Source organism: Ovis canadensis, chromosome 3, assembly GCF_042477335.2.
Source record: "Ovis canadensis isolate MfBH-ARS-UI-01 breed Bighorn chromosome 3, ARS-UI_OviCan_v2, whole genome shotgun sequence".
In the NCBI taxonomy this organism is placed as follows: domain Eukaryota; kingdom Metazoa; phylum Chordata; class Mammalia; order Artiodactyla; family Bovidae; genus Ovis; species Ovis canadensis.
The window spans coordinates 140,911,673-140,938,627 of record NC_091247.1 but is presented as its reverse complement, the minus strand read 5'-3'; the positions used below and the strand labels follow the sequence as shown (position 1 = coordinate 140,938,627).

General features: G+C 40.7%; 1 long non-coding RNA gene, 1 other non-coding gene and 1 pseudogene across 2 annotated transcripts in view; 1 reads left to right on the top strand and 2 right to left on the bottom strand.

The window, feature by feature from the left end:
- Positions 1 to 24,104, bottom strand: part of LOC138437325 (uncharacterized) — a 32,672-nt gene extending 8,568 nt beyond the window's left edge. The window contains exons 1-3 of the long non-coding RNA XR_011255870.1: positions 23,860 to 24,104; positions 13,282 to 13,884; positions 12,141 to 12,267 (exon numbers count right to left, since the gene is read on the bottom strand). This is a non-coding gene — a long non-coding RNA (uncharacterized lncRNA). The remainder of the gene's footprint in view (positions 1 to 12,140; positions 12,268 to 13,281; positions 13,885 to 23,859) is intronic.
- On the bottom strand, positions 9,777 to 9,907 carry LOC138438488 (small nucleolar RNA SNORA38). The gene has a single exon (XR_011256413.1). It is a non-coding gene; the product is annotated as a small nucleolar RNA SNORA38 (small nucleolar RNA).
- A 1,027-nt stretch (positions 24,105 to 25,131) lies between the features above and the next one.
- Positions 25,132 to 25,689, top strand: LOC138436317 (thiol S-methyltransferase TMT1A pseudogene; annotated as a pseudogene).
- The last annotated feature ends 1,266 nt before the right edge of the window (positions 25,690 to 26,955 follow it).

Below are 26,955 nucleotides of genomic sequence, written 5' to 3'. Positions count from 1 at the left end.
ACAAATAAGATAAGCACAATCCTTTAGTGGGTTAATGTTTTTGTGTTTTCTTCTCCCACTAAAATGTGAGCTTCTCATTGGGGCAATTATCTCTGTACACCTGGTTCTAAAAAAAGGCCCGGTATATAGGAGGTGTTCCATAAACGTATCATTTCCTTTTTAAAATATATTATGCTGTCAGGCAATGAAGACTATTCATTAGAATATGTTTATATTAGCGACTGAACAACAACAACTGTTTATATTTATGTATATATTTCCAAAATTGAGTCTTTGGGTGTGTGCTCAGTTGCTAAGTCCTACCTGACTCTTTGCAAACCCATGGACTATAGCCTGCCAGGCACCTTTGTCCATGGGATTCTCCAGGTAAGAATACTGGAGTGGGTTGCCATTTTCTCCTCTGGAGGTTATGACCCAGGGATCTTGACCCAGGGATCTTGACCCAGGGATCCAGTCTGTGTCTCAGCCTTCTTTCCAGCTCATCTGTTACCTCCCCACCATGGAAATCCTTCACTCTAGTTGAATTGCATATTCTCTTCTTCCTGAACACATGCTGGGCTTGCCAGACCCTGCACCTTGGCTCCTACTGTTACGTCCACCTGCACTTCCAGTATTGAAATCCTGTCCATTTTTTCAAAATGTAACTCAACGTCACACACCCCATAAACCCTTCTGTGATTCTCACGGGATGTGAACATTAGCTTGGATGTGACTTTATATATCTGTGACCTATAATGGTGCTTTTCAAACTGAGTCTCAATACATTATTGGATTATGAAATCAATTTAGTGTGTCACAATCAGAATTTGTAAAATCAAAGTTTGTAAAAATAGAATAGTAATTTGTGATCTCCAAACAAGAGGATTTAGCTTCAGGATCAGGGACAAAGTTCCAGACATGCAGGACTTCATGTGGCAGAAAATTTATTACAGCGAAAAAGACAGAGAAAGCTTCTGACATAGATATCAGAAGGGGGATGGAGAGTGCCTCCTCACTAGTCCCAGCAAGGGAGTTACATACTTTTTCAATTGATTATTAACAGTAAGTCATAAGAGTGTCTCAAGGTTGTAAAGGTCTTACCGGACCCACTCCCACAATAGACATTTTAAGATGACAGGCTTAGTCAGAAGGTTCTTAAGAAGGAGAAACGTGCCCTTGAGCAGGATACATTGTTGTTATATAATCCTTAACAGTAATCCAAGTCTATACCCCAACCAGTAATGCTAAAGAAGCTGAAGTTGAACGGTTCTATTGGACTTCCCTGGTGGCTCAGACGGTAAAGCGTCTGTCTACAATGCGGGAGACCTGGGTTTGAGGCCTGGATTGGGAAGAGCCCCTGGAGAAGGAAATGGCAATCCACTCCAGTACTATAGCCTGGAAAATCCCATGAAGAGAGGAGCCTGGTAGGCTACAGTCTATGGGGTCGCAAAGAGTCAGACACGACTGAGAGACTGCACTTTCACTTTCACTTTCATGAAGACCTACAAGAACTTATAGAACTAACATAAAAAAAAAAAAAAAAGATGTCCATTTCATCACAGGGGACTGGAATGCAAAAGTACGAAGTCAAGAGATACCTGGAGTAACAGGCAAATTTGGCCTTGGAGTACAAAATGAAGCAGGGCAAAGGCTAACAGAGTTTTATCAAGAGAACACACTGGTCATAGCAAACACCCTCTTCCAACAACACAAGAGATGACTCTACACACGTCATCACCAGATGGTCAATACCAAAATCAGAATGATTATGTTCTTTGCAGCCAAAGATGGAGAAGCTCTATGCAGTCAGCAAAAACAAGACCGGGAGCTGATTGTGGCTTGGACCATGAATTCCTTATTGCCAAATTCAGACTTAAATTGAAGAAAGTAGGGAAAACCACTAGACCATTCAGGTATGACCTAAATCAAACCCCTTACAATTATACAGTGGAAGTGACAAATAGATTCAAGGGATTAGATCTGACAGACAGAGTGTCTGAAGAACTATGGATGAAGGTTTGTGACATTGTAGAAGAGGCAGTGATCAAGACCATTCCCAAGAAAAAGAAACGCAAAAAGGCAAAATGGCTCTCTGAGGAGGCCTTAAAAATAGCTGAGAAAAGAAGAGAAGCTAAAGGCAAAGGAAAAAAGGAAAGATATATCTATTTGAGTGCAGAGTTCCAAAGAATAGCAAGGAGAGATGAGAAAGCCTTCCTCAGTGATCAATGCAAAGAAATAGAAGAAAACAATAGAATGGGAAAGACTACAGATCTCTTCAAGAAAATTAGAGATACCAAGGGAACATTTCATGCAAAGATGGGCACAATAAAGGACAGAACTGGTATGGAGCTAGCAGAAGCAGAAGATGTTAAGAAGAGGTGGCAAGAATACACAGAAGAACTATACAAAAAAGATCTTCAGGACCAGGTAACCACAATGGTGTGATCACTCACCTAGAGCCAGACATTGTGGAATGTGAAGTCAAGTGGGCTTTTGGAAGCATCACTGTGAACAAAGCTAGTGGAAGTGATAGAATTCCAGTTGAGCTATTTCAAATCCTGAAAGATGATGCTGTGAAAGTGCTGCACTCAATATGCCAGCAAATCTGGAAAACTCAGCAGTGGCCACAGGACTGGAAAAGGTCAGTTTCCATTCCAATCCCAAAGAAAGGCAATGCCAAAGAATGCTCAAACTACCACATGATTGCACTCATCTCACAGGCTAGTAAAGTAATGCTCAAAATTCTCCAAGCCAGGCTTCAACAGTACATGAACCGTGAACTTCCAGATATGTTCAAGCTGGTTTTAGAAAAGGCAGAGGAACCAGAGATCAAATTGCCAACATGTGTCAGATCATAGAAAAAGCAAGAGAGTTCCAGAAAAACATCTATTTCTGCTTTATTGACTATGCCAAAGCCTTTGACTATGTGGATCACAGTAAACTGTGGAAAATTCTGAAAGAGATGGGAATACCAGACCACCTGACCTGCCTCTTGAGAAACCTGTATGCAGGTCAGGAAGCAACAGTTAGAACTGGACATGGAACAACAGACTGGTTCCAAATAGGAAAAGGAGTATGTCAAGGCTGTATATTGTCACCCTGCTTATTTAACTTCTATGCAGAGTACATCATGAGAAATGCTGGGCTGGATGAAGCACAAGCTGGAATCAAGATTGCCGGGAGAAACATCAATAACCTCAGATACACAGATGACACCACTGTTATGGCAGAAATCAAAGAACTAAAAAGCCTCTTGATGAAAGTGAAAGAGGAGAGTGAAAAAGTTAACTGAAAGCTCAATATTCAGAAAACTAAGATGATGGCATCCGGTCCCATCACTTCAAGGCAAATAGATGGGAAACAATGGAAATAGGGAGAGACTTTATGTTTTGGGGCTCTAAAATCACTGCCGATGGTGACTGCTGCCATGATATTTAAATCGCTTGCTCCTTGGAAGAAAAGCTATGACCAACCTAGACAGCATATTAAAAACCAGAGACAGTACTTTGCCAACAAAGCTCTATCTAGTCAAAGCTATGGTTTTTCCAGTAGTCATGTATGGATGCGAGAGCTGGACTATAGAGAAAGCTGAGCGCAGAAGAATTGATGGTTTTGAACTGTGGTGTTAAAGAAGACTGTTGAGAGTCCCTTGGATTGCAAGGAGATCCAACCAGTCCATCGTAAAGGAAATCAGTCCTGAATATTCATTGGAAAGACTGATGCTGAAGCTGAAACTCCAATACTTTGGCCACTTGATGGGAATAACTGACTCATTTGAAGACCCTAATGCTGGGGAAGATTGAAGGCAGGAGGAGAAGGCGACAACAGAGGATGAGATGGTTGGATGGCATCACGGACTCAATGGACATGAGTTTGAGTAAACTCCAGGAGTTGGTGATGGACAGGGAAGCCTGGCATGCTGCAGTTCACGGGGTCGCAAAGTGTCGGACACAACTGAGCAACTGAACTGAACAGAGTTTAAGACGAGTTTGTTTTGTTGTGTAATCGTCAGCTCTGGGTTAAAGAAAAAAACTTCTTATGTGACTAAGATGCAGGAATGTGGGGAAAAAAAGATTTGTCCTTTTCGCCCCCTGAGGACCCCTGGCATCTCTATCAAGGCTATTAACCCTCTCTATAGGAACTATCAGAGAATGTCAAAAGTACTAAAGTAGGTATTATTTTATGAAACTTTATTTTTAATAATGTGTGTGTGTGTGTGTGTGTGTGTGCGTGTACTGGGTTGCTGTAGAATATATTTTTTACTGTAGTGGTCAAAAAAGGTGGAAAAACAGCACTTCATGCAAATGCATTATTTCAGTCAGCCGATAACAAGCTCCTTGATGAGCAAACTCTACCCTTGCAATTAGTGAGGTCGAACGCTCCACTCGGAGCCTCCACTCATTCAGAGAGTTGCCCTAGGGATTAAAGGACTCAAGGCAAAGAGCAAGGTCCTGTCTCTAAGAGCGGTGCTTTTCTATTAAGAGAGACAAAGAAAGGCAGATGTTCCCTGGCTGTCCAGGGGTTGGGACTCAGTGCTTTCACTGCCAAAGTTATGGGTTAAATCCCTGGTTGGAAACCAAGATCCAGGAACCCATGCAACACGGTAAGAAAATCTTTTAAAAACATTTTTTAAATAGAGACAAATCCAGAAAGAAAGTCTCCACTTATTTAAGTAGCTGAAGTGCTATAGACTAGGCCTTGGGATTTAGAGCCAAAGACCTACTTAGCATTCTTGCTCTGCCATTTATTAGCTGTTTGTTATTGGATAAATTGATTGATTTCTCTGAGCTTCAGTTTAGACAACTGAAAGAATAATCTTTACCCAACCTCACATACTTGCATTAAAATCAAGTGATAAATATATACAAATATACAGATTATTTTATAAGCTATAAAAATGTTGTAATGTCTTAGGCAAAAATTTGCATGTCTTATTTAGTTAACAAGTGAAAATTGATGTAGTATAAATTATATAGCTAACTGGGCGTTAGACATGTTTTATTTATTTTATTTATTTTGTTTTATTTATTTATTTATTTTTGGTTACACCTCAAGGCTCACAGAAATCTTAGTTCCTCGAGCAGGGATCACACTGCTCTAGGGTTCCAGCAGTGACAGCATTGAGTCTTATTAACCACTGCATCACCAGGAAATTCCCTTGATTTGGTTTTTGATAACTAGTGATAGAAACCCAATTCAGACAGTGCTCAAAGGGAAGTAAATCACACATGTAACCCAATGGTACAGCAAGCTTTGGGCAAGGCTTCATCTGGGAACTCAGATGATATCAACCAAGCCGCTGTGCACTTGTCTCTTTCTTTCTAACCCCCTCTCACTCTGGGCTCTAATTCAGTCCCAGTGTGGTTTTATTCTCAGACAGGTTCTGCCTGCATAGTGGGACCGCAGCCACCATCTGCTTTGGGCTGATGGAATCCTCCCCATTAGCAGATAGATATCTTTTCCCTTATTGTTCCAGCAAAAATCTCAGGGAGTGCTTTGTCTGACACTGAGCTTGCGTTATAAGCCAAATCTCAAACAAAAAATACTGGTCAAGGATACCAAGAACACAAGCTGACCACTGGAGTTAGGGGTGAGTCACCTGGACTAAAAAGAGATTGATGAGGTGTCTTCTTAAGAGGTGGAGTCAGAGGTTTAGAATGACCAAGTTTCCAAAGCTGAACAGGATTAGTTTAGAAAGACATCTCAGTCTCTCCTATTTAGTGTCACCAAACATTAGAATAAGGACACACAAACACATGCTTGTTGTATTTCATTTCATTCATTTAATACAGCATTGAAGATCTACTGTACCAGATACTATTCTAGACACTGGTAGTGGTGGTTAAGACATACAGGGACTTCCCTGGTGGTTCAATGGTTAAGACTTCGCCTTCCAGTGCAGGCTGTGTGGGTTCAATCCTTGGTAGGGGAGCTAAGATCCCACATGCTGTGAGGTCAAAAAACCAAAACATAAAACAGAAGCATAAGGAGAAGGGGGAGGCAGAGGATGAGATTGTCACATAGCATCAGTGACTCAATGGACATGAATTTGAGCAAACTCAGTGAGATGGTAGAGGACAGAGTAGCCTGGTGTGCTATAGTCCATGGGGTCTCCAAGAGCTGGACACAACTTAACGACTGAGCAAAACAGAAGCCATATTATAACAAATTCAATACAGACTTTAAAATAGTCCACATCAAAAGAAATCTGTAAGCAAACAACAAAGAATACAAAGTTTCTGCTCTCAGGGAACTTCTGTTGTGGGGGTGGGTGAAAACAATAAGCAAGTCACTAAGTATATGTCAGGCAGTGATAAATTCTATTTCGGAAATAAATTTAAAGAGCATGGTAAGAAGCAGCTAGAGCCAGAGGTAGGAAATAAGGACTATTTTAGAGGAGCTGGCTAGGAAAGACCTCACTTTGAAGGATAAACCTGACTGAAGTGAGAGAGCAAATCATAGGAATAGCTATCTAGATGAAAACTTCCAGGCAGAGAGAAAAGCAAGTGCAAGGACCCCGAGACAGAGCCAATGACTTCCTCCTGAGCAATGCATGTTCATTTAGTAACATATATTTTTACACATGTATGTGAACATATTAATCCTTTATTTTCTTACATTAGAATATTTGATAGTGATATTCCGAGAGAGAGATTAAACTTTAGAATGATTTAATGTTGATTCAGCTATTTGAGACATTGATGAATCTTGCTGAACATGCAGATATGCCTAGACTGAGAGTACCCTGAAGCAGGAGCTTCCTTTTTCCTACAGAAATTGAATGCAGGAGAAGCTCAGTGACTGGGACAGGTATAGTAACGAGCCACATGCCACAGTGAATACTAAGGCCGACGGTGGAGATCCCAAGTGACCCTGCCAAAGCTGGGCGTGGAGACCTTCCCTCCAGGAGTTTCCTTACCTCTGTCCATTCACTCTAATTGCTGCGGACAAGTCTGGGATCACAAAGTGGCTCCTGAGGGTGGTTTCTACCGATGCTGGGTAAAGGTCCCTAATTCAGAATCAAAGACTAACACAAAGTAAAACTTCCTCTGATCTTGAGCTGTGGCAAGGATTATGTGGCCTAGAAGAGGAAAAGCCTGGGGTGGGGCATGTGTCTGGTGGGCAAAAGGGAGGGGAAGAAGTCAGAAGGCAAGAGACGTGCCCTCCCTAATTGGTCGGTAACAGTTTCACTGAACTTGGAACCCCCATAACCAGTTCCTGCCAGGCTCTGTTCTTCACCCAGCAAGCCTCTTTTCCTTGAATTGCAGTGACTTCTGACATGCCTGATGCTAATTCTCTACTGTCTGCAGTAGCTAGATTGGTCTATCTCTTCTTTATTGTCATATATATATATGTCCTTTGCTTATCTGCATATATTAATTTTTTTTCCATAGAGTGTGATTTCTTAGACCGTGTTCATGAGCAATGTGTTCTAAATTTATTTCAGTGTCTACCTTAGTTGCTTACTGCAAGCAGGCCCTGCTAAAGGCTTTTTGATGATGATTATGACTGTGGTGATGTTTATGGCACTAGAAATCACAGGTTCCTTCTTGTAATTTTGGGATACTGCTCCTCTCTGCCACAACTTGGCTTCAAGCTGGGCTTGCCTGAAACCTTCTAATGTTCAAGAAGGTCAAGAAACCTGGGTTCTTCCTTAACTTAACCAACAACTTCTATGTGATTCTATATGCCTCACTTTCACAATCTTCTGGTGCAGGACAAAAAAAAAAAAAAAAGCTCACAGGACTTGAAGGTAGGGGAGAGAGGTAAAGTAAGAAAGTAGAAAATTTTTTTAAAAAAAGAAAGTAGATGTGGAAGGACTTTAAAAGTAGGAGAATGGATTTATGTATATGTATGGCGGAGTCCCTTCACTGCTCACCTGAAACTATCACAACACTGTTAATCGGCTATACCCCAGTACCAAATAAAAAGGTTTCTTTAGGATCCTATCTCAAATCTACATCTCCTTTCTTTCATGGCCAGCTCTCTGAGACACTCTTCCTTCTCCTCACAAGCATAAATTTTCTTCCAGGAGTCTCAGATTCTTGGTTTGAAGGATGAAGAACCACCCTACGTATCATCTTTTGCAGAGATTGCTCCCAATGTCTCCTTTTACCTGATCATTACCATTTGCTTCTTCTTTACAGGCTTTCAAAGAGCTAGTTTTCTAAGCCTGGAGCTTCATTTATGTTCCCATTCTCTTGTTTCTAAGAGAAAGACTCAGAGGGAGGAAGTGAGATGCCTAGAATGTCAAAGACTTCTCACTAGAGAAATGTGGTGAGAAGCAAATGGTGAGCCTCAGAAGCTTCAGAAGACAGGAAAAGAAGGCAAAATAAGCTCCAGGTGAGTGAAAAACTTAAAGTTGTACAACAAAACCTTCAAAATTATCTGGAAAAAAAAAATAAAATAGCTCATGATCTAATTTCTTAAATCAAATTTTGAAAAATGGACAATTTTTATAAAATTAACAAAGTTTAAAACCTCCTACATAAAAAGACATCTTAAACGAGATTAAAACATAAGTGATAGGGAAATGGGAAGAAATTATCTGCAACATATATGTTTCTAACATACATGTTTGAAAAAGATGGGTATCTGTAAGGGATTCCTACAAACCAACGACAATGACAATAAAAATAGAGATAAACAACCAAATAGAAAAATGGACAAAAGGTATGAATAGACCATTTCCAGAAAAGAAATACAAATAACCAATAATATATGTAAAAAACTAATCTACATCTGTAGTAACTGGGGAAAGGCAAACTAAACCAACAATGAGATCCATTTCACATCTATTGGATAGCAATAACCTAAAAGTTTGACTTTGCTGAAAAAGGTCCTTATGGTCAACCCTCGTTCCTTGGAAGAAAAGCAATGACAAACCTACACAGTGCATTAAAAAGCAGAGATATTTCTTTGCCTTACAAAGGTCTGTATAGCCAAAGCTATGGTTTTTCCAGTAGTCATGTATGGATGTGAGAGCTGGACAATAAAAAAGGTTGAGCGCTGAAAAATTGATACCTTCAAACTGTGGTGCTGAAGAAGACTCCTGAAAGTCCCTTGGACAGCAAGGAGATCAAAGCCGTCAATTTTAAAGGATATTAACCCTGAATATTCATTGGAAGGACTGATGCTGAAGTTGAAGTTCCAATACTTTGGCCACCTGATATGAAGAGCCAACTCATTGGAAAACACCCTGATGCTGGGAAAGATTGCAGGCAGGAGGAGAAGGTGATAACTGAGGATGAGATGTTTGGATGGCATCATCGACTCAATGGACATCAGTTTGAGCAAACTCTGGGAAATGGTGAAGGACAGAGAAGCCTGGCGTGCTGCAACCCACGGGGTCACAAAGAGTCCGATAAGGCTAGTGACTGAACAACAGCAACAACAGAAGGAGAAGGGACAGAGAAAGGACCCAAGAAAATGTTTGAAGAAATAATCGCTAAAAAGTTCCCTAACATGGCAAAGGAAATAGTCAACCAAGTCTAGGAAGTACAGACAGTCCCAGACAGGATAAACTCAAGGAGGAAACACTGAGACACATAGTAATCAAAATTATGAAAATAAAGACAAAGATATTAATAAAACACTAAAAGCAATAAGGGGAAAATGGCATATAATATACAAGGGGACTCCCATCAGGTTATCAGCTGATTTCTCAAAAGAAACTCTACAAGCCAGAAGCAAATGGCACAATATGTCTAAAGCAATAAAAGGGAAGAATGTACAACCAAGAATACTCTACACAGCAAGACTCTCATTCAGACTTGATGGAGAAATCAGAGGCTTTTCTACATTGGATGGTTGATCTTGGACCTGCAGGGAGGAAGCTGGCCACAGACTCCTCCAAATCCACATTTCTTTGCCTCCAAGTCTTACGTGTCCTAAGACAGGAAACCACAGACACACCTTTGTAGGAGGGTCATGCAGGTTCAGTTGCTCAGTTGTGTCCAACTCTTTTCAACCACAATAGACTGTAGCCAGCCAGGTTCCTCTGCCCATGGAAACTTCCAGGCAGGAATTCTGGAGCGGATTGCCATTTCCTCCTCTAAAACACCTTCTACTATTTTGAATATATAACTATTATACACTTAATACCTTTGTATCATGATCAGTCAACAGAAAATAATAGAATTCTATATCACTAAAACTACCATTTCATAGAAAAACTTGTAATCACTTTTAAAAATCCAGATGCATAACAGAATTACCTTGGAATCTTTTGAAAAATAGAAATGCCCAAAGTATTGCTATTCTTCTCCAAAACTCCAGATGTGTTTCTAATGAGCAGCCACGTTTAAAAACAACTGGACTATATGATGATTTTATGCTTTTATCTAATTTGTTTCACCTTTTCTATTTCACATTCAGTGCTCCCATTTCATTTCATTTATGTTTTCCAGTTTCTCCATCTCCATCTCAGTTGTTGTTCTTTCTCAAGCTTTTATCAAGGATAGTAGAAAAGCTTTTGTGTGGATATATATATACATATATAGTATGTGTATGTATGTATTTTAGAAAATTTCTTACTTTTGACTAGCTAGAAAAGTTTGTGACATTTTAATTCCACTTGTTTGACTTAGTATGAAAAGAATGCTAGATTTCTAATTTATATTTACTCAAAGCTTTGATATAGTTCTATATATTTTGGCATCTAGGGTTAGTGCTAAGCCTATAAAATGTATTATCCTAGTGATTTAAAAAATTTTGAATGAGGTTGGAAACTTCTAATCTAATTCTGAGAATATAAGGAAATATTAAAAAAATAGGAAATTAACAAGTGATACACTCTGTGTGTGCTAAGTCACTTCAGTCATGTCCAACTCTGTGCAACCCTATGGACTGCAGCCTGCCAGGCTCCTCTGTCCATGGGATTCTCCAGGCAAGAATACTGGAGTGGGTTGCTGTGCCCTCCTCCAGGAACAAGTGATACAGGTATGACCTAAATCAAATCCCTTATTATTATATGGTGAAGGTGATGAATACATTCATGGGATTAGGTCTGGCAGACAGAGTACCTGAAGAACTATGGACAGAGGTTCATAACCTTGTACAGGAGGCAGTGACCAAAACCATCCCAAAGAAAAAGAAATGCCAGAAGGCAAAGTGGTTGTCTGAGAAGTCTTTACAAATAGCAGAGGAAAGAAGAGAAATGAAAAGCAAAGGAGAAAGGGAAAGATATACCCAACTGAATGAGAATTCCAGAGAGTTCCAGAGAATAGCAAGGAGAGATAAGGCCTTCCTCAATGAAAAAATGCAAAGAAATAGAAGAAAAAAACAGAATGGGAAAGACTAAAGATTTCTTCAACAAAATCAGAGATATCAAAGGAACATTTCATGCAAGGATGGGCATGATAAAGCACAGAGACAGTCAGGACCTAACAGATGCAGAAGAGATTAAGAAGAGGTGGCAAGAATACACAGAACTATACCAAAAAAAGTCTTAATGATATGGATAACCACGATGGTGTGGTTACTCACCTAGAGTCAGATGCCCTGGGGTGTGAAGTCAAGTGAGCCTTGGGAAGCATTACTAGGAACAAAGCTATTGGAGGTGATGGAATTCCAGTTAAGCTATTTCAAATCCTAAAAGATGGTGCTGTTAAAGTGCCACACTCTATATGTCAGCTAATTTGGAAAACCCAGCAGTGGCCACAGGACTGGAAAGGTCAGTTTTCATTCCAATCTCAAAGAAGGCCAGTGCCAAAGAATGTTCAAACTACTGAACAGTTATGCTCATTGCCCATGCTAGTAAGGTTATGCTCAAAATCCTGCAAGCTAGTACTTGAATTGAGAACTTCCAGATGTACAAACTGGGTTTAGAAAAGGCAGAGGAACCAGAGATCAATTTGATAACATTGTTGGATCATAGAGAAAGCAAGGGAATTCCAGAAAAACATCTACTTCTGCTTCTTTGACTATGCTAAAGTCTTTGACTGTGTGGTGTTGGGGTCCTTTAATGGACTGGAACCTGGCGGTCCGGAGTCGACAATAAGAAAGTGAAAGAGAGAAAGAGAGAGAGAGAAAGAAAGAGAGAAAGAAAGAAACGGGGACCCAAGCTCTGATGGAGCAAGGGTGCTTTATTAGCAGAAACGTAGGCTTATATATCTTTACTAAGATGATTACTCAGGTATTACACAGGATGAGATACGTACAAGGTTGCTGATGCTGAAAAGAGTCACTGAAGGGGATTCATACATGTCTCATCTTATGACCTCAGTCCTGGGAACAGCGTGCTGTTTCATTTGTTCCCTGAATAGGAACTGATAAGGAACAGAGATCCTTGAGAAATAGAAAACAGCATGCAGTTATCCTCCTGTTAAATGTTCCCTGACAATTCCCCCTTATTTATTATATTTGTAAAAAGGGTCTTGACTAATTGAATCTGTTTAGTTTTAACAATTTTTGCATAAAGGCAATGGTAAACAACAAATATAATTGTAACAAAAGGAAGGGGAACACAAGCTTGTATGAAATATGATTGATTATAATGAAAGAAATAGTTATTATGACTATGAATGGTCTCTGTGAAATGTCTAGTCCAAGTTTTAAGTTTTTGGTGTTTGCAGCAAGTTTCAAGATGTCTCATTGTTCAGGCCCAATCTGTTTATCGAGGACGATTCAAGGATGAGGGGGTGTCATTCCATCGTCAAACCAGCCAAGATGTCCTTTGTCATGCTAATGTTCCATCGTAGTGTTAGTAACTTTTCAGGTTACTTGAGTAGCATAATCATACATAGTATTGTTAATATCATCTGAGCAGTTAGATAACCACATACCATGGGGTCCCCCATTGATAATGGTGTGATTAGCCATAAGCATTAATTTTCCTGATTTTGGATTTTGGTCCCTTTTGATACCCTTTTCATGTCTGTCTACCTATTTTTCTTCTCAGGCATTTGGGAACCCAGTCTCAGGGGAAAGGGGGCAATGACCGCTCTGGCTTCTTCAGGCTGTACAGGGGCATTGTGGGGTTCTGGGTTCCCTTTGCCTGCTCTCTGTCAGGGTGCATTAACAGAGGGAGATGAGAGTCCATGGAATGATAAGGTGACTTGTTTCAGCATTGTCTAGGTGTTGTTCAGGGAATATTCTTGTCATACTACCATTTGGAGATTTGTTGTGTTCTGGAAGAAACAAACTTGACAAGAAAGTTTAAGGTACACGGCTCAAAGATTAATAGAAGTAGAAAAGCTGTTTAGGGGCTACCAGGAGAACCAGGACCAGACATTGGTTCATGACATTAGCGTTTTTCTAAGTATGAGAAGATGCAAGAATTTGGGCTCATAAAATCTTTACCTGAAAACATCTGGCTGTCTGAAGGCTGGTCCTTTTGGGTTTTTCTCAGAGCACAGAGTGTCTTATTTCTGATTTCCACCCTGAACTCCTTTCAGGGGGTGTTGAAGGTCAGCAGCTTGTAGTGGTCCTGATGTAATCTTTGTAGAGGCAGTTGGCAAGTACCAACTTCCAGTCAGCAGGGTCCCTTCATAGCCACACATTTGACCATGTTTCATGGCTATTGTGTCTCACGGTGCTGGGAAGGCTCATTCCCAGGTCTAGGGAAGATTCCATTGATGGGCCACTCCGGGTGCTGTTATTGGACCAGGCCTTGCAAGTAGCAAAAGTCTCTGGACTATTATCTCACAAGCCTCTTGGTCCAGGAAAATATTCCCTCTTGTTGTTTCTTCCCATATCTAGAGTTACATTATTACAACCATTGATCTCATGTGGAACTGCATATCAGCATTATATCACAGGCTCAGTCACACATTTGTGAACATAAGAAATTCTTCGGAAACAAGTGACATAGAAAACAATATAGCTAGCTCCTCCATCTGCCAGGGTCCAGTCCTGGTGAATCCAGGGTAATTCGAAGGGGAGACAGTGTAGGCGAGGAAAAACCTATTTATTTAGAAATATAAAAGAGATTAGGAAGAAATAGTGTGATAGGAAAATTTAGTGGAGAAAAGAGGCTGAATAACTTGGTTTATGTGGAGAACTAATAAAGTTCCAAGACAAGGAACTTGCACTGTCTATGTTAGGCCACTGGCGCCCACTTGAATAATGGAGGGTGCACTACCTTAGGCTCCCTCTCTCGTGGGTCTTAAAAGCCAGGGCAAGTAAGTAGACTCGGAGAGCCTCCACATCCCATCCCAGATGGGAATTCAGCCTGAAAACAGAGTAAAGAAGACACAGGGGAAACCAGTCTTTCCAGTGACTGGCCCATCCTCTATTGTCTGGAAAGGCCTTTTATGCCTTTTTTTTGTACATAGAGATCAATGGATAATACAAAATTATGCAGCGTCAGCAGCCCTGACTCTTATCGAGACCAGGCTTTCTCTCTGCATACCTAGTTGTATACACAAATCTTAGGTGATTTACATCATCTTCTGGCCAGAAGGCCAATTAACATTTTACAGCCCTTTTCTGATAAGGGTTTGTCAACCAGAAGACTTTTTTGCCTTAAGAGTGTTGTTCTTCCCAAAGTCTGGTGCCACTCTCAGAAAGCACTAAATAAAGTTACATTCTTACATAGCAAGGAATCAACAATTTATAACAAGGAAAAGGAGTACAGTGATTTATAACAAAGAGAAAAGTAATTAACTCAAAAGTCTAGTGTTGCTAACATCAAAACTACTGTATTCCTTTTTCTATATCCCGATTACATTAATTAATATCCTCCCAGGTGCTTAAAAGATAAAGGATATGGAGGCCTGGCAGCAGTCATTGACTCAACAGTGAAACCGGTCACCAATATAATTTTTAGCTCTTTAGAAAAGGCTCTGTATCTTTAAGATGCTTTAAGCTTTGTGCCTCTCGTGGTTGGGGGGCTGTAAACAATTCACAAGTTGTAAAAGTCCAGGCAGACCAGTCAGGTAAATTAGAAACCCATCAAAGGGGTTTAAACCGAGACATTCTTTTTATATGCAGGAGACTGTTAACTGGAGCCCTAAGTTAATTCCTTTTAGAGGTAGAAGAGTGGAAAGCACAGTACAATAAGGCAGCCAGACTCTGGTTTTGGTAGGTAGATGTTCAGGAAAACCCAGGGGGAACCCCTGAAGCCAGATCACACCTTTGCATATGTCTGGCTTCCTTCCTCATGACCTTTGCCATGGGCAGGATTCCTCACACTGGCTCCCAGCATCCATCCCATGGGATTTTCCAGGCAAGAGTACTGGAGTGGGGTGCCATTGCCTTAGATTTCATCTATATTCTGGAGTGTAAAACATATCACCTCTTGCTAAGTTAGAAAACATAACTTTTCATCTCTATAGTCACCAATATCAAGAACTTTATAATTAATAACTTTGTTATAATGAATAATAATTATAATCCATGTCCTTCCTATCAGAGTTTGAGCTACCAGATGGTTTCGCCAGCAGACCTCAATATTGCTGACTAAGTCCCACCCCTCTCTCAGCCAGCACATCACCTAAAGGGGACTTACACATCTGACCACTCAGCATACCACCTGGATTCCAAGCAGAGCACAGCTCCTAGAACCCACTTAGAGCCTTTTTACTTTTATTTTACATTAATTCTAAGAAGTCAGGATAACACACAAAAAAGTAGAAACCACAAATCCGATATGGGACTGTGGCTGTTACATGGAAAATTGTGGACTATTGATATGAGACAACTTCCGCATACTTCAATCACTCTGAAACATTATTATGAAGATTATTGGGAATTCCCTGGTGGTCCAGTGATTAGGACTCCACGCTTTCACTACCAAGGGTGTGAGTTTGATCTCTGGTCAGGCAACTAAGAGCCCACAAGTCACACAGCACTGGCCCCCTCCAACCCACCTCCCAAAGAAGACTATTATTATTAGAGTTCCCTGGTGATAGAGTGGTTAGGATTCTAGCCTTTCACTACTATGCCCCAGGTTCAATCCCTGGCTGGGGAACTGAGATCTTGCAAGCCACGCAGCATAGCCAAAAAATAAACTAATTAAATGAATAAAATAAAATAGAAGTGCCAAAGTGTGTTGAATGGTTATTTTCAGTTCAGTTCAGTTGCTCAGTTGTTTCCGACTCTTTGCGACCCCATGAACTGCAGCATGCCAGGCCTCCCTGTCCATCAAAAACTGCTAGAGTCTACCCAAACCCATGTCCATTAAGTCGGTGATGCCAACCAACCATCTCATCCTCTGTCATCCCCTTCTCCTCCAGCCCTCAGTCTTTCCCAGCATTAGGGTCTTTTCCAATGAGTCAGCTCTTTGCATCAGGAGGCCAAAGTATTGGAGTTTCAGTTTCAACATCGGTCTTTCCAATGAACACCCAGGACTGATCTCCTTTAGGATGGACCGGTTGGATCTCCTTGCAGTCCAAGGGACTCTCAAGAGTCTTCTCCAACACCACAGTTCAAAAGCATCAATTCTTCAGCGCTCAGCCTTCTTCACAGTCCAACTCTCACATCCATACATGACCACTGGAAAAACCATAGCCTTGACTAGACGGACCTTTGTTGGCAAGGTAATGTCTCTGCTTTTTAATATGCTGGCTAGGTTGGTCATAACTTTCCTTCCAAAGAGTAAGCATCTTTTAATTTCATGGCTGCAGTCACCATCTGCAGTGATTCTGGAGCCCAAAAAATAAAATCTGACACTGTTTCCACTGTTTCCCCATCTATTTCCCATGAAGTGATGGGACCGGATGCCATGATCTTCGTTTTCTGAATGTTGAGCTTTAAGCCAACTTTTTCACTCTCCTCTTTCACCTTCATCAAGAGGCTCTTTAGTTCCTCTTCACTTTCTGCCATAAGGGTGGTGTCATCTGCATATCTGAGGTTACTGATATTTCTCCTGGCAATCTTGATTCCAGCTTGTGCTTCTTCCAGCCCAGCGTTTCTCATGATGTACTCTGCATATAAGTTAAATAAGCAGGGTGACAATATACAGCCTTGATGTACTCCTTTTCCTATTTGGAACCAGTCTGTTGTTCCATGTCCGGTTCTAACTGTTGCTTCGTGACCTGCCTACAGATTTCTCAAGAGGCAAGTCAGGTGGTGTGGTATTCCCATATGTTTCAGAATTTTCCACAGCTTACTGTGATCCACACAGTGAAAGGCTTTGGCATAGTCAATAAAGCAGAAATAGATGTTTTTCTGGAACTCTCTTGCTTTTTCATTATTAATATTATATTAGTAAGAATAACTCAAGTTTCTAATTGCTGCTCTACTCAGGAAGGACCAATTCAATTAGATTACTTTTGTCTTGATGATTGATAACTGGTTTCAGAAGGCACAGAAGTATTCAATATATTTGAGGAAGATTCCTATTCAAAACAGGCCTTTAAAGGTTATATTTTAAAACAATTGAGACAGTAGTGTATTTTCCCCAGTATCATGTGTGAAAGGGTGATAGCTAAATAATTTTAAAAAGAAATGTCTCACCATAAAATCAAATTATTGCAATTCTAAGTGATTATTCCCATAATTACTTACAGAACTTTTAAACACAGAGTCTGATCTTTTTTCTGAAATCTCTCTCCAAGGAAGAAAATGGATTCTAGATTTCAACTTCTTGCTTTTTTCTTTCTTTCTTTTTTTTTTTTTTGCTGTGCTGTGCAGCTTGTAGGATCTTAGTTTCCAGACCAAGGATGGAACCTGGGCCTGGAAGCAAAAACCCAGAGTTCCAACCACTGGACCATCAGGGAATTCCCTAGATTCCAACTTTCTCATCAAAACATTGAGTCAGCAACTATAACTTCCATTGCTTGCAGTGTCTAGAGAACGTAATTAGGGCAAGGAATGGAGAGTCAATATGCACTGGGTGCTGCCCAGTGTTTAGGTTTCCACAAAAATCCAACACCCATAGAGAAGCAGTAAGTTAATATAAGACCACTTTGCTCTCTACGACCAAACCCCCAGGTCACTTCAGTCATTAAATTATGCTAAGAAAAAGATCAAGTGGAGACACAAGCAACAAGATTCAACCCTGCAGTGCTCGGACAGTTATGATTAACAAGGTGCCTTGACATTCTAGGTTACCCCCAACCACTAAGCATCACCTTCTCTTAGAGCCAGTAAGTCTCCTCCTATCAAACAGCCATTGACAGCAGGGGGAAAAAGGCACTCATGGATCAATGTAATATAACTATTTTATCCCATTCCTTATCAAAAAAGTTGTAAGACTGTTTTACAAGATAAGAATGCTAATTACTTTTCTGTCTAAATGTCAAAAGTCTACATATTCTTTGACCCAGTAATTCCATTTCTAAGAATGCATAATAAAGAAACACTTGTATAGGAAGTATCAACATGTGCAAGAATATTTCCCACAGAACTGTTTGTAGTGCCAAAAGACTAAAACATCATAGGACATTCATAGAATGGAATACCATAAACAAGGCAAATCTAAACGGATTGACAGGAAACAGTCTCCAAGATACACTGTGATGCTAAAGATACAATTTATAGAACACTATGCTATCATTTATGCAGCAAGAGAGAGAGAATATACATGTACAAACGAAATCCAAAGGATACCCAAAACTGGTAATGCCGACTCCAAGAGGAAGGAGTGGAGGAGCACAAATGAGGTCAGGCAAAAGGAGGACCTCTCATGAATATACACTGTATACGGTTTTGCAATTTAAAATAATTTTGCCAAGTAAACGTATCATTCATCTTCTAAAAACATACAGTTCATGCAGATTTACTCAGTTCCCCAACAAACACCTCAGGCACCTTCCATTTCTCCATGAACACTTTAGGGATATATCAGTTCTCTCTGATAAACCTTCAGCAGTGGATAACCAGAGATCTGAAGCTGTCGGTGGGCAGGCATATGTGGCCTTAAGCTTAACTTACTACTGTTTTGACTGAATACTGGAGTGGGTTGCCATGCCCTTCTCTAGGAGACCCTCTCAACCCAGGGATCGAAACTGGAACTCCTGCATTTCGGGTGGATTCTTTACCACCTGAGCCACCAGGAAATCAAGACTCATACATTCCTCCTCTACCACTTGGAACCTGCTGAAATTTCAATAGTTAACTTTCAGCCTCCTTTCTAGGAATTTCATAGACACTCTTAGTGACCGATGAAACAAAAGAAAACAAAAATAACCCACACAAGATGACCTACTAGCAATAAGAACAAAGACAAGACTGAGAACCCTAATTTCCCAGTGTAAGTCTTTACTGGGAACTGATCTTATGCTAAAAAATGTAAGTTACTCTGACCTTAAATTAAAAATGGAAGAGGAATTAGACAACAAATATATTTTTATCATTGGCCAACTCTTTTATATTCCATTCTGATGGTATTACAGTTTATAATTTATATTTGTTTTACTATGTCCATGATATTCTTGATGATACCTGGAGTACTCTTCATGTGTCTGCAGGGGCCAATAAACATTAATTGTTTAATACATGCTTATTAAATTATCAAAAGACTAATTGGCATTGGATGGCTGAGACAGCAAGGGTCTAGTTCTTCTGACTCCTTATATTCTGCACATTCAAATGCTCCCTAACCAGAGAGACTCCCACGATAAAGATGACAACAATAATAAGGCAAAAGGCTTCCCTTTCAGCCTCAAACACTCCACTCTTTGAAGATGTCACTCCCTGTCTTCCTTATGTAAACAGGATTCATAAAGACAATGTCCTCCACTCAAACCAAGCCCGTATCCAACTTTCAACACTATGCAAGTCCTAAACTGTCTTTATCCAAAGTTAAATAACTAAGCTTATACTGTGTGTGTGTGTACTCAAAGTCACTCAGTTGTGTCCAACTCTGTGCGACCCCATGGACTGTAGCCCACCAGGCTCCTCTGTCCATGGAATTTTTCAGGCAAGAATACTGGAGTAGGTTGCCATTTCCTCCTCCTGGGCATATTCCCAACCCAGGGATTTAACCAGAGGCTCCTGCATTGGCAATTGGATTCTTTACCACTGAGCCACTTGGGAAGATATTATCTTCAGCTACTCTAACAGCATTCCTCCTTGTGACATTGAAAAGTTGTTGCGGAACCACAAAAAGACACCAGGGTTCTTGGCCTCCGGAGGAGAAGAATTCAGTCTGGGGCCAGAGATGAGGCCTGATCGCTCAGAGCTTTTGTGTAATAAAGTTTTATTAAAGTGTAAAGGAGATAGAGAAAGCTTCTGACATAGGTATCAGTAGGCTGCAAACAGAGTACCCCCCTGCTAAGTCTTCAGCTGGATGTTATATAGTCACTAGTAGTTTGCTAATGAAAAAAAGCAATGTCTTAAAACTCAGAATGGCACCAGGCCCCTCAACCATAAGATGTATTTTGGAGTAATCTTGGCACCAGACAAGTCATCTCGGGCCATAAAACGATTGACTTGAATCTTGTAGAAGAGCAGATTACCATACAAACAGTTTCGTTTACATAGATTAGGGCAACAATATCTGAGTATAACATACTGGTTTGTCAAGTAGGTTCTGAGCCATTAGGCAGAACCGCCTTGAAGACAGAGTCTGGGGTAAATGCATAGTACATTAACATAGCTTAAGACAAACATTTCCATAAGAAGAATGCATTGATTAACTCAAGGTTTGAGAATAGTTAATTTCAGGTGAAACCAGGTGTCATTATGGCAACACAGTATTTTAAGAGAAACTTCTTTTAAATTGTATAGAGAAGGGAAAACATATCGCTAGTTTGTTTCCTCCTGCCGCTTAAGAGAGAGATAAAAATGTCTGACTCTTGCAGCCTATTTCCTCCTTTTGGAGACCCCTGGACTTCCTGCCTGTTACCCGCTCATTATCTTTAGCTATCCTAAAAGTATTCCTCCTTGTGATAATGCTGGAATGCACTAGACGTATACCCCTGTGAGAATGAAGGATTTATTACCTGTTTCTAGTGAGAAGGCTGTTGGCCTCAGGCATGAACTCTTACCACTTTCTCAGGCAGGCAACATCAAATAATTGATCTAGGTGGGAAGGTGAAGATTCACCCCTCTTACCTTAACCCAGGACAGCTCTGATGGTCAGCTCAGCCTGTATCCTACATCACAGCTCAACTTCTCCTATGCAGACTGCTTCCTTCCCCTTCTTCAGTGTTTATCTTAAGATCATCTCCTAATAAGACTGCCTCCATCTCAAAGTTGGTTTCCCTTCTTACACTTTCCTGCATCCAGTAATTAACATATCTGAAAAGGTGATCTGTATTCCTCTACTTAACACTCATTTTTCCATCCTTTTGTGATCCCCTCCCTAGAAATTACATTCTCATTAGCTAAATGAGATCATCACCAAGTAGAGTCAGAAAACCCACCAACTCTTCAACTCTCTCCATCTTTGGAATGTGATACCATTCCTCTCACACCGCTTTCTTTGGCTTCCATTATTTTTCTTTCACTACTGCTTTCAATTGGCACTTTCTTCCTCCTACTCCTCACATGTAGACATTGCTTAGGTTCACTCCTTCATCCTCTTCTAATTTTAAACAACCTGTCTGCAATTTCAGTGTAATAATACTGAGGACTCAATCAGCATTAGAGACATTCGTGGGGCAGTGAGAGTAAAAACAGTCTCTTAGGGGTAAAACAGACCTGGATTCCAGGTCAAGCCAACTGAGAAACTGTGGGTAAATCATCAAATCTTTGTCATTTCTTTACCTGAACTGAGTCTGACACCAGCCTCACAAGGATGCTCCCTGTATTTCCGCTCCCCCGATGCACCGCTGTTCCCTTCTCCTCCCTGTCTGCTCACATGCCGTGCCTCTGCTGCAGCGTTCGGGCTCTGCCCAGCCTCCATCTAGCTAATTCCTACTTACCACCGATGTCTCACTTTGCCTTTATAAAAAATAATTGTGTTTATTTATTTTATTTTTGGCTGTGCTGGGTCTTCTTTGCTGCACAGGCTTTTCTCTAGTGGCAGAGCTCAGGGACTTCTCTCCAGTTGCGGTGAGCAGGCTTCTTATTGTGGCAGCTTCTCTTGTTGCAGAGCATGGGCTCCAGAGCACGTGGGCTCTGTAGTTGCAGCTCCCCAGGTCTAGAGCACAGGCTCAATAGTTGTGGCTTATGGACTTAGTTACTCCATGGTATGTGGGATCTATCCAGATCAGGGTCAAACCCGTGTCCCCTGCATTGGCAGGCGGATTCTTATCCCCTGTACCAGCAGGGAAGTCCCTGATGTCTCACTTCAGATGTTCCTTCCTCTAGGGGGGACTTCCTAGAGGAAGTCCAAAAGACTGGACTCTGTGCTCCCAATAAAGGGGGCCCAGGTTGGATCCCTGGTCAGGAACTGGTTCCCACATGCCACAACTCAAAATCCTGCATGCTGCAACTAAGACCTGGGGCAGACAAATAAATAAATAAATAGATGTTTGTTCCTCCAAAAAGCCCTTTGAGACTCCAGTCTCTGAGTGAGATGTGTCTTCTAAGACACCTATACTCTATACTGTATTCTTCCCTTTCCCATAGCATGATCCCATGGAATTCTGATACCAAAACCAAACGAAGACAACACAAGGATTTCTGCACTTTTTAGCATACCGTTAAAAAGACAAGCCATGGAGTAGGAAAACATACTTGCAAATCACATATTTAATAATGACTTGCAAAGAATTCTCAACACTCAATAAGAAAATAACCCAATTTTAACATATTCAGGGAATTCCTTGGTGGTCCAGTGGTTAGGGTGCTGCACTTCCACTCCAGGGGGTGCAGGTTCAATCCTTGGTTGGGGAACTAAGATCCTACATGCCACGCAGCATAGGCAAAAACAATCAGAATCATAATTAATAAAATGTTCAAGAGATTTGAATAAACACTGCAAATAAGATACATAGATGGCAAATAAGCCCATTGAAAGATGCTTGATATCATTAATCACCTGGGAGATGCAGATTAAAACTACAGTGAGGGACCACAAGACATTTTTTAGGATGGCTAAGATTAAAAGGCTGACCACACCAAGTGTAGGTGAGGATACAGAGCAACTCAATCTCTCATACACTGCTGGTGGTACAACCACTTTGGAAAACAGTTTGGCGGTTTCTTTAAAAGGTAAACATATACCTCCATGTGACTTATACATTCTACTCATAGGAATTTACCCAGAAGAAAGCATATGTCCACACATAGATTTGTACACTAATGTTCACAATAGCTTAATTAAAAAAAAAAAACATTTATTTGTTTGACTGAATTGGGTCTTAGCATGGTGCACAGGATCTTTGTTGCAGCACATTGGATCTTTCCTTGCAGTTCATGGATTCTCTAGTTGTGGTTTGTGGGTTCCAGGCTCAGTAGTTGTGGCATGCAGGCTTAGTTACTCTGTAGTACATGGGATCTTAGTTCCCTGACCAAAGATCGAACCTGATTCCACTGCATTGCAAGGTGCATTCTTAACCCCTGGACCACCAGGAAAGTCCCCATAGTAGCATCATTTGTAATAGCCAAAAACTGTTAACAATCCAAATGTCCATCAACAGGTGAGTGGATAAACAAACTGTTTTAGATCCGTACAATGGAATACTACCCAGGAGGAAAATCAACGGATGCATGCAACAATATGGATGACTCTCAATTATGCTAAATGAAAGACACCAGAGGGGAAAAAAAGTAGATATTGTATGATTCCATTAACATTAAATTATGGGAAATGCAAACTAATCTCTAGCAACAGAAAACAGATCAGTGGTGGCCCAGGAGCAGGGAGGACAGGAAAGAGGGATCACCAAGAGGCAAGAGGTATTTGGGGGAGGTGATAGGTATATTCATTACTTTGACTGAAGCAATGATTTCATGGGTGTGTACATGCATGAAAACTTAACCAAACTAGACAGCTTAAATGTGTGTAGTTTATTGTATGTCACGTCTACCTCAAGAAAGCTGTTAAGATGGAATATATATTTATAAAATATGTGTAGGGTATAACAAATAATAGTGGCTTACCTGGTAGCTCGGTCTGTGAAGAATCTGCCTGCAAAGCTGGAGTCCCTGGTTCCATCCCAGGGTAAGGAAGATCCTCCAGAGAAGGAAATGGCAACCCACTGCAGCATTCTTGCTTGCTAAATCCCATGGACAGAGGAGCCTGGAGGGCTACAGTCCATGGAGTCGCAAGAGTCAGACACAACTTAGCAACTAAGCCATGGTAACAAATAATAAAACAACAGAACATTCTCTGTATCCATCACCTGGTTTAAAAAAGTAAATATCATTATTTTTGAAAATTTCTGTGTTCCCTGATCACCCAAAACCTCAGGCTTTCTTGTTTAAAATAGAGGGGTATCTGGAAACATTTTCTGAATACTCTAGCTTCCCAAAAGTGATTATTCTGGGGAGTATTTTTTTATGTAAATAAGCTCAATAATGTAGTACAGTGCATGTAAGCATGTTAAGTCATTTCAGTAGTGTCCTTCTCTTTGTGACCCTATGGACTGTAGCCTGCCAAGTTTCTCTGCCTATGGGATTCTCCAGGCAAGAATACTGGAATGGGATCTACCTGACCCAGGTATCGAACCCTCCTCTCTTAAGTCTATCTGGCATTAGTGGGCAGGTACTTTACCACTAGCACCACCTGGGGAGCCCCTGAACTGAAGCTGTGTGGCACAGTTTGAAGGTGAAACTTGCCCTTTAAAAGACGGGCGGCCAAAAACAGTGATTTAAAAATAATCCCATTGTGGAGTTATGAACACCTGAGTGCCTCTGCTGAGAATGCAAAAGGGAAAGGTCTTACCAACTGTGACCAGATGGGCAAGTGCTTTCACTTAAAAAAAAAAAAAAAAAAAAAAAAAAACCACAAGGCAGAAGTGGGCGAGATGGAAAGGAAGTAGGCAGGGGCATGTAGTAATAACTGGGCCTTGGCATGGGCTTACTGGTGTGGGTTTTAGCCAGGCTCCACCCACAGATCGTTTTCTTAGGAGAGGTCACTCACAGATAAGCTGTGAGTGCACACACTCCGCATTTGAAACTGCAGTAGCAGTCTCTAAGCAGGAGTAGGGGGTTGTAATCAGCTTTCCTTCTAAGGAAAAGCTGGGAACTTTCTCATTTCACTTCATGAAAAGTAAGCCATGAGGCAACTTCTGCCAAACATCTATTATTTGGATGAAATAGGTCTCTTGCCTGAGATTTGACTTCAGCTGTGTATTTCCAGTACAGCCAGTTCTTTACTCTGCAGCTGATTGGCTCTGGAGTGTGGCCAGATATCTGCTTCCCCCAATTAAAGGAGTCAGACCTCTGTCCGCTGATCTGTTTTTTCCTCTTCTGAGTGATGGCGCTCACCGTTTTTATCCTCCAGCTGGCCGTCTGCATCCTGGCATTTCCCATGTACCTGCTGGACTTTCTGGGCTTGTGGAACTGGATAGGCAAACAGGGGTTCCCCTACTTCCTGGCGAGGTTCACTGTGATGTACAACGAACAGATGGTGAGCAAGAAGCAGGAGCTCTTCAGCAACCTGCGGGAGTTCACGGGCCCCTCCAGGAAGCTCTCCCGGCTGGAGCTGGGCTGTGGCACGGGGGCCAACTTCAAGTTCTACCTCCCCTGGATGCCAGGTGACCTGTGTTGATCCCAACCCCAGCTTTGAGAAGTTCTTGATCAAGTGCATTGCCCAGGCCGACACCTGCAGTTTGAGCCCTTCTAATGGCTGCCGGGGAGAACATGCACCAGGTGGCCGCAGGCTCCATGGATGTGGTGGTCTGCACCCTGGTGCTCTGCTCGGTGAAGAACCAGGAGCAGATCCTCCAGGAAGTGTGCCGAGTGCTGAGTCCGGTGAATGTGGGTTGAGGAGGGCCGCTTAGTAGCAACCATTATCACCAAGGACAGCCCTCCCAATTTCAGTAGATCAAACACCTTAACATAAAAGTAAAGCTCCTGGAAAAGATACTGTTGAGTTTTTCAAAAAAAGTCTCAGCGTGCAGAAGAAGCTATAAAGGAAAAGACTGATAATACACATATAAATACATAAATAAATAAAATTTTATAACTCCTGCAGGGAAAAGGACTATAAACAAACTGAAAGTACAAAAATTTGTAAAAGTATTTGCCAAGGATGATAGATAATGGGTTAACTTCCTTCATATTAAGACATTACAAATCAACAAGATCAACAGGATTCTTAAATCAATTGTTTTTAAAAGAGAAAAAGAAGCAAATTACTCGAACAGAAATACAAATAAAGATAGCTAATATATGATTTAAATGTTTAGTCTTGCAATTAAAGAACAAATTAAGGCAAGATATTTTAAGGAATGAATATAACAAAACAGAAACGTATTCACAGATACAGAGAACAAACCATTGGTTACCAGTTGGGAGAGGGTAGAGGGACAAGACAGGAGTGAGGGATTAAGAGATACAAACTACTATGTATAAAATAAATAAGCAATAAGGATATATTCTACAACACAGGGAAATATAGCCATTATTTTGTAATAACTTTAAATGGAATATAACCTATAAAAATTCTGAATCACTATGTTGTATACCTGAAACTAATATTATAAATCAACTATACTTTAATTAAAAAGAAAGTAAAGCAAGATGCTATTTTACCTACTATTCTGTCAGAGACTTTTAAGTTCAATATGGTGTTGGGATGGGTTTGGAGGACTGGATACCCTAGTTGGAGGAAGTGTCCTCTCTGGAGTGCTATTTAATAGTATTAAATTTTCAAGTACACTTACTCCTTCATCCAACAGGAATTTATCCTATAACTATACTGTATAAATGTGCAAAAATTCATTCATATGTGAAAATATTCATTGTAGTATTTGAAATACTGCAAGTTGGAAATAACTTAAACATCCATTAATTGGAGGCTGTTATGTAAACTGTCACACAGTGTAAAGGGTATCTGTGCATCTGTTAAAAAGAACAAGGAAGAGCTACCTATGGCGACGAAAAAAATCCTCGAGATACTGTTCATTTAAAAGGCAATGAAAACAGTATATTATGTAGAGTACAAGTCCATTTGTGTGTGAGAGGGTGGAGAATATACCTATATAAGTATTTATGTTAATGAGAATGATAAACAAGAAATTATAAACAGTG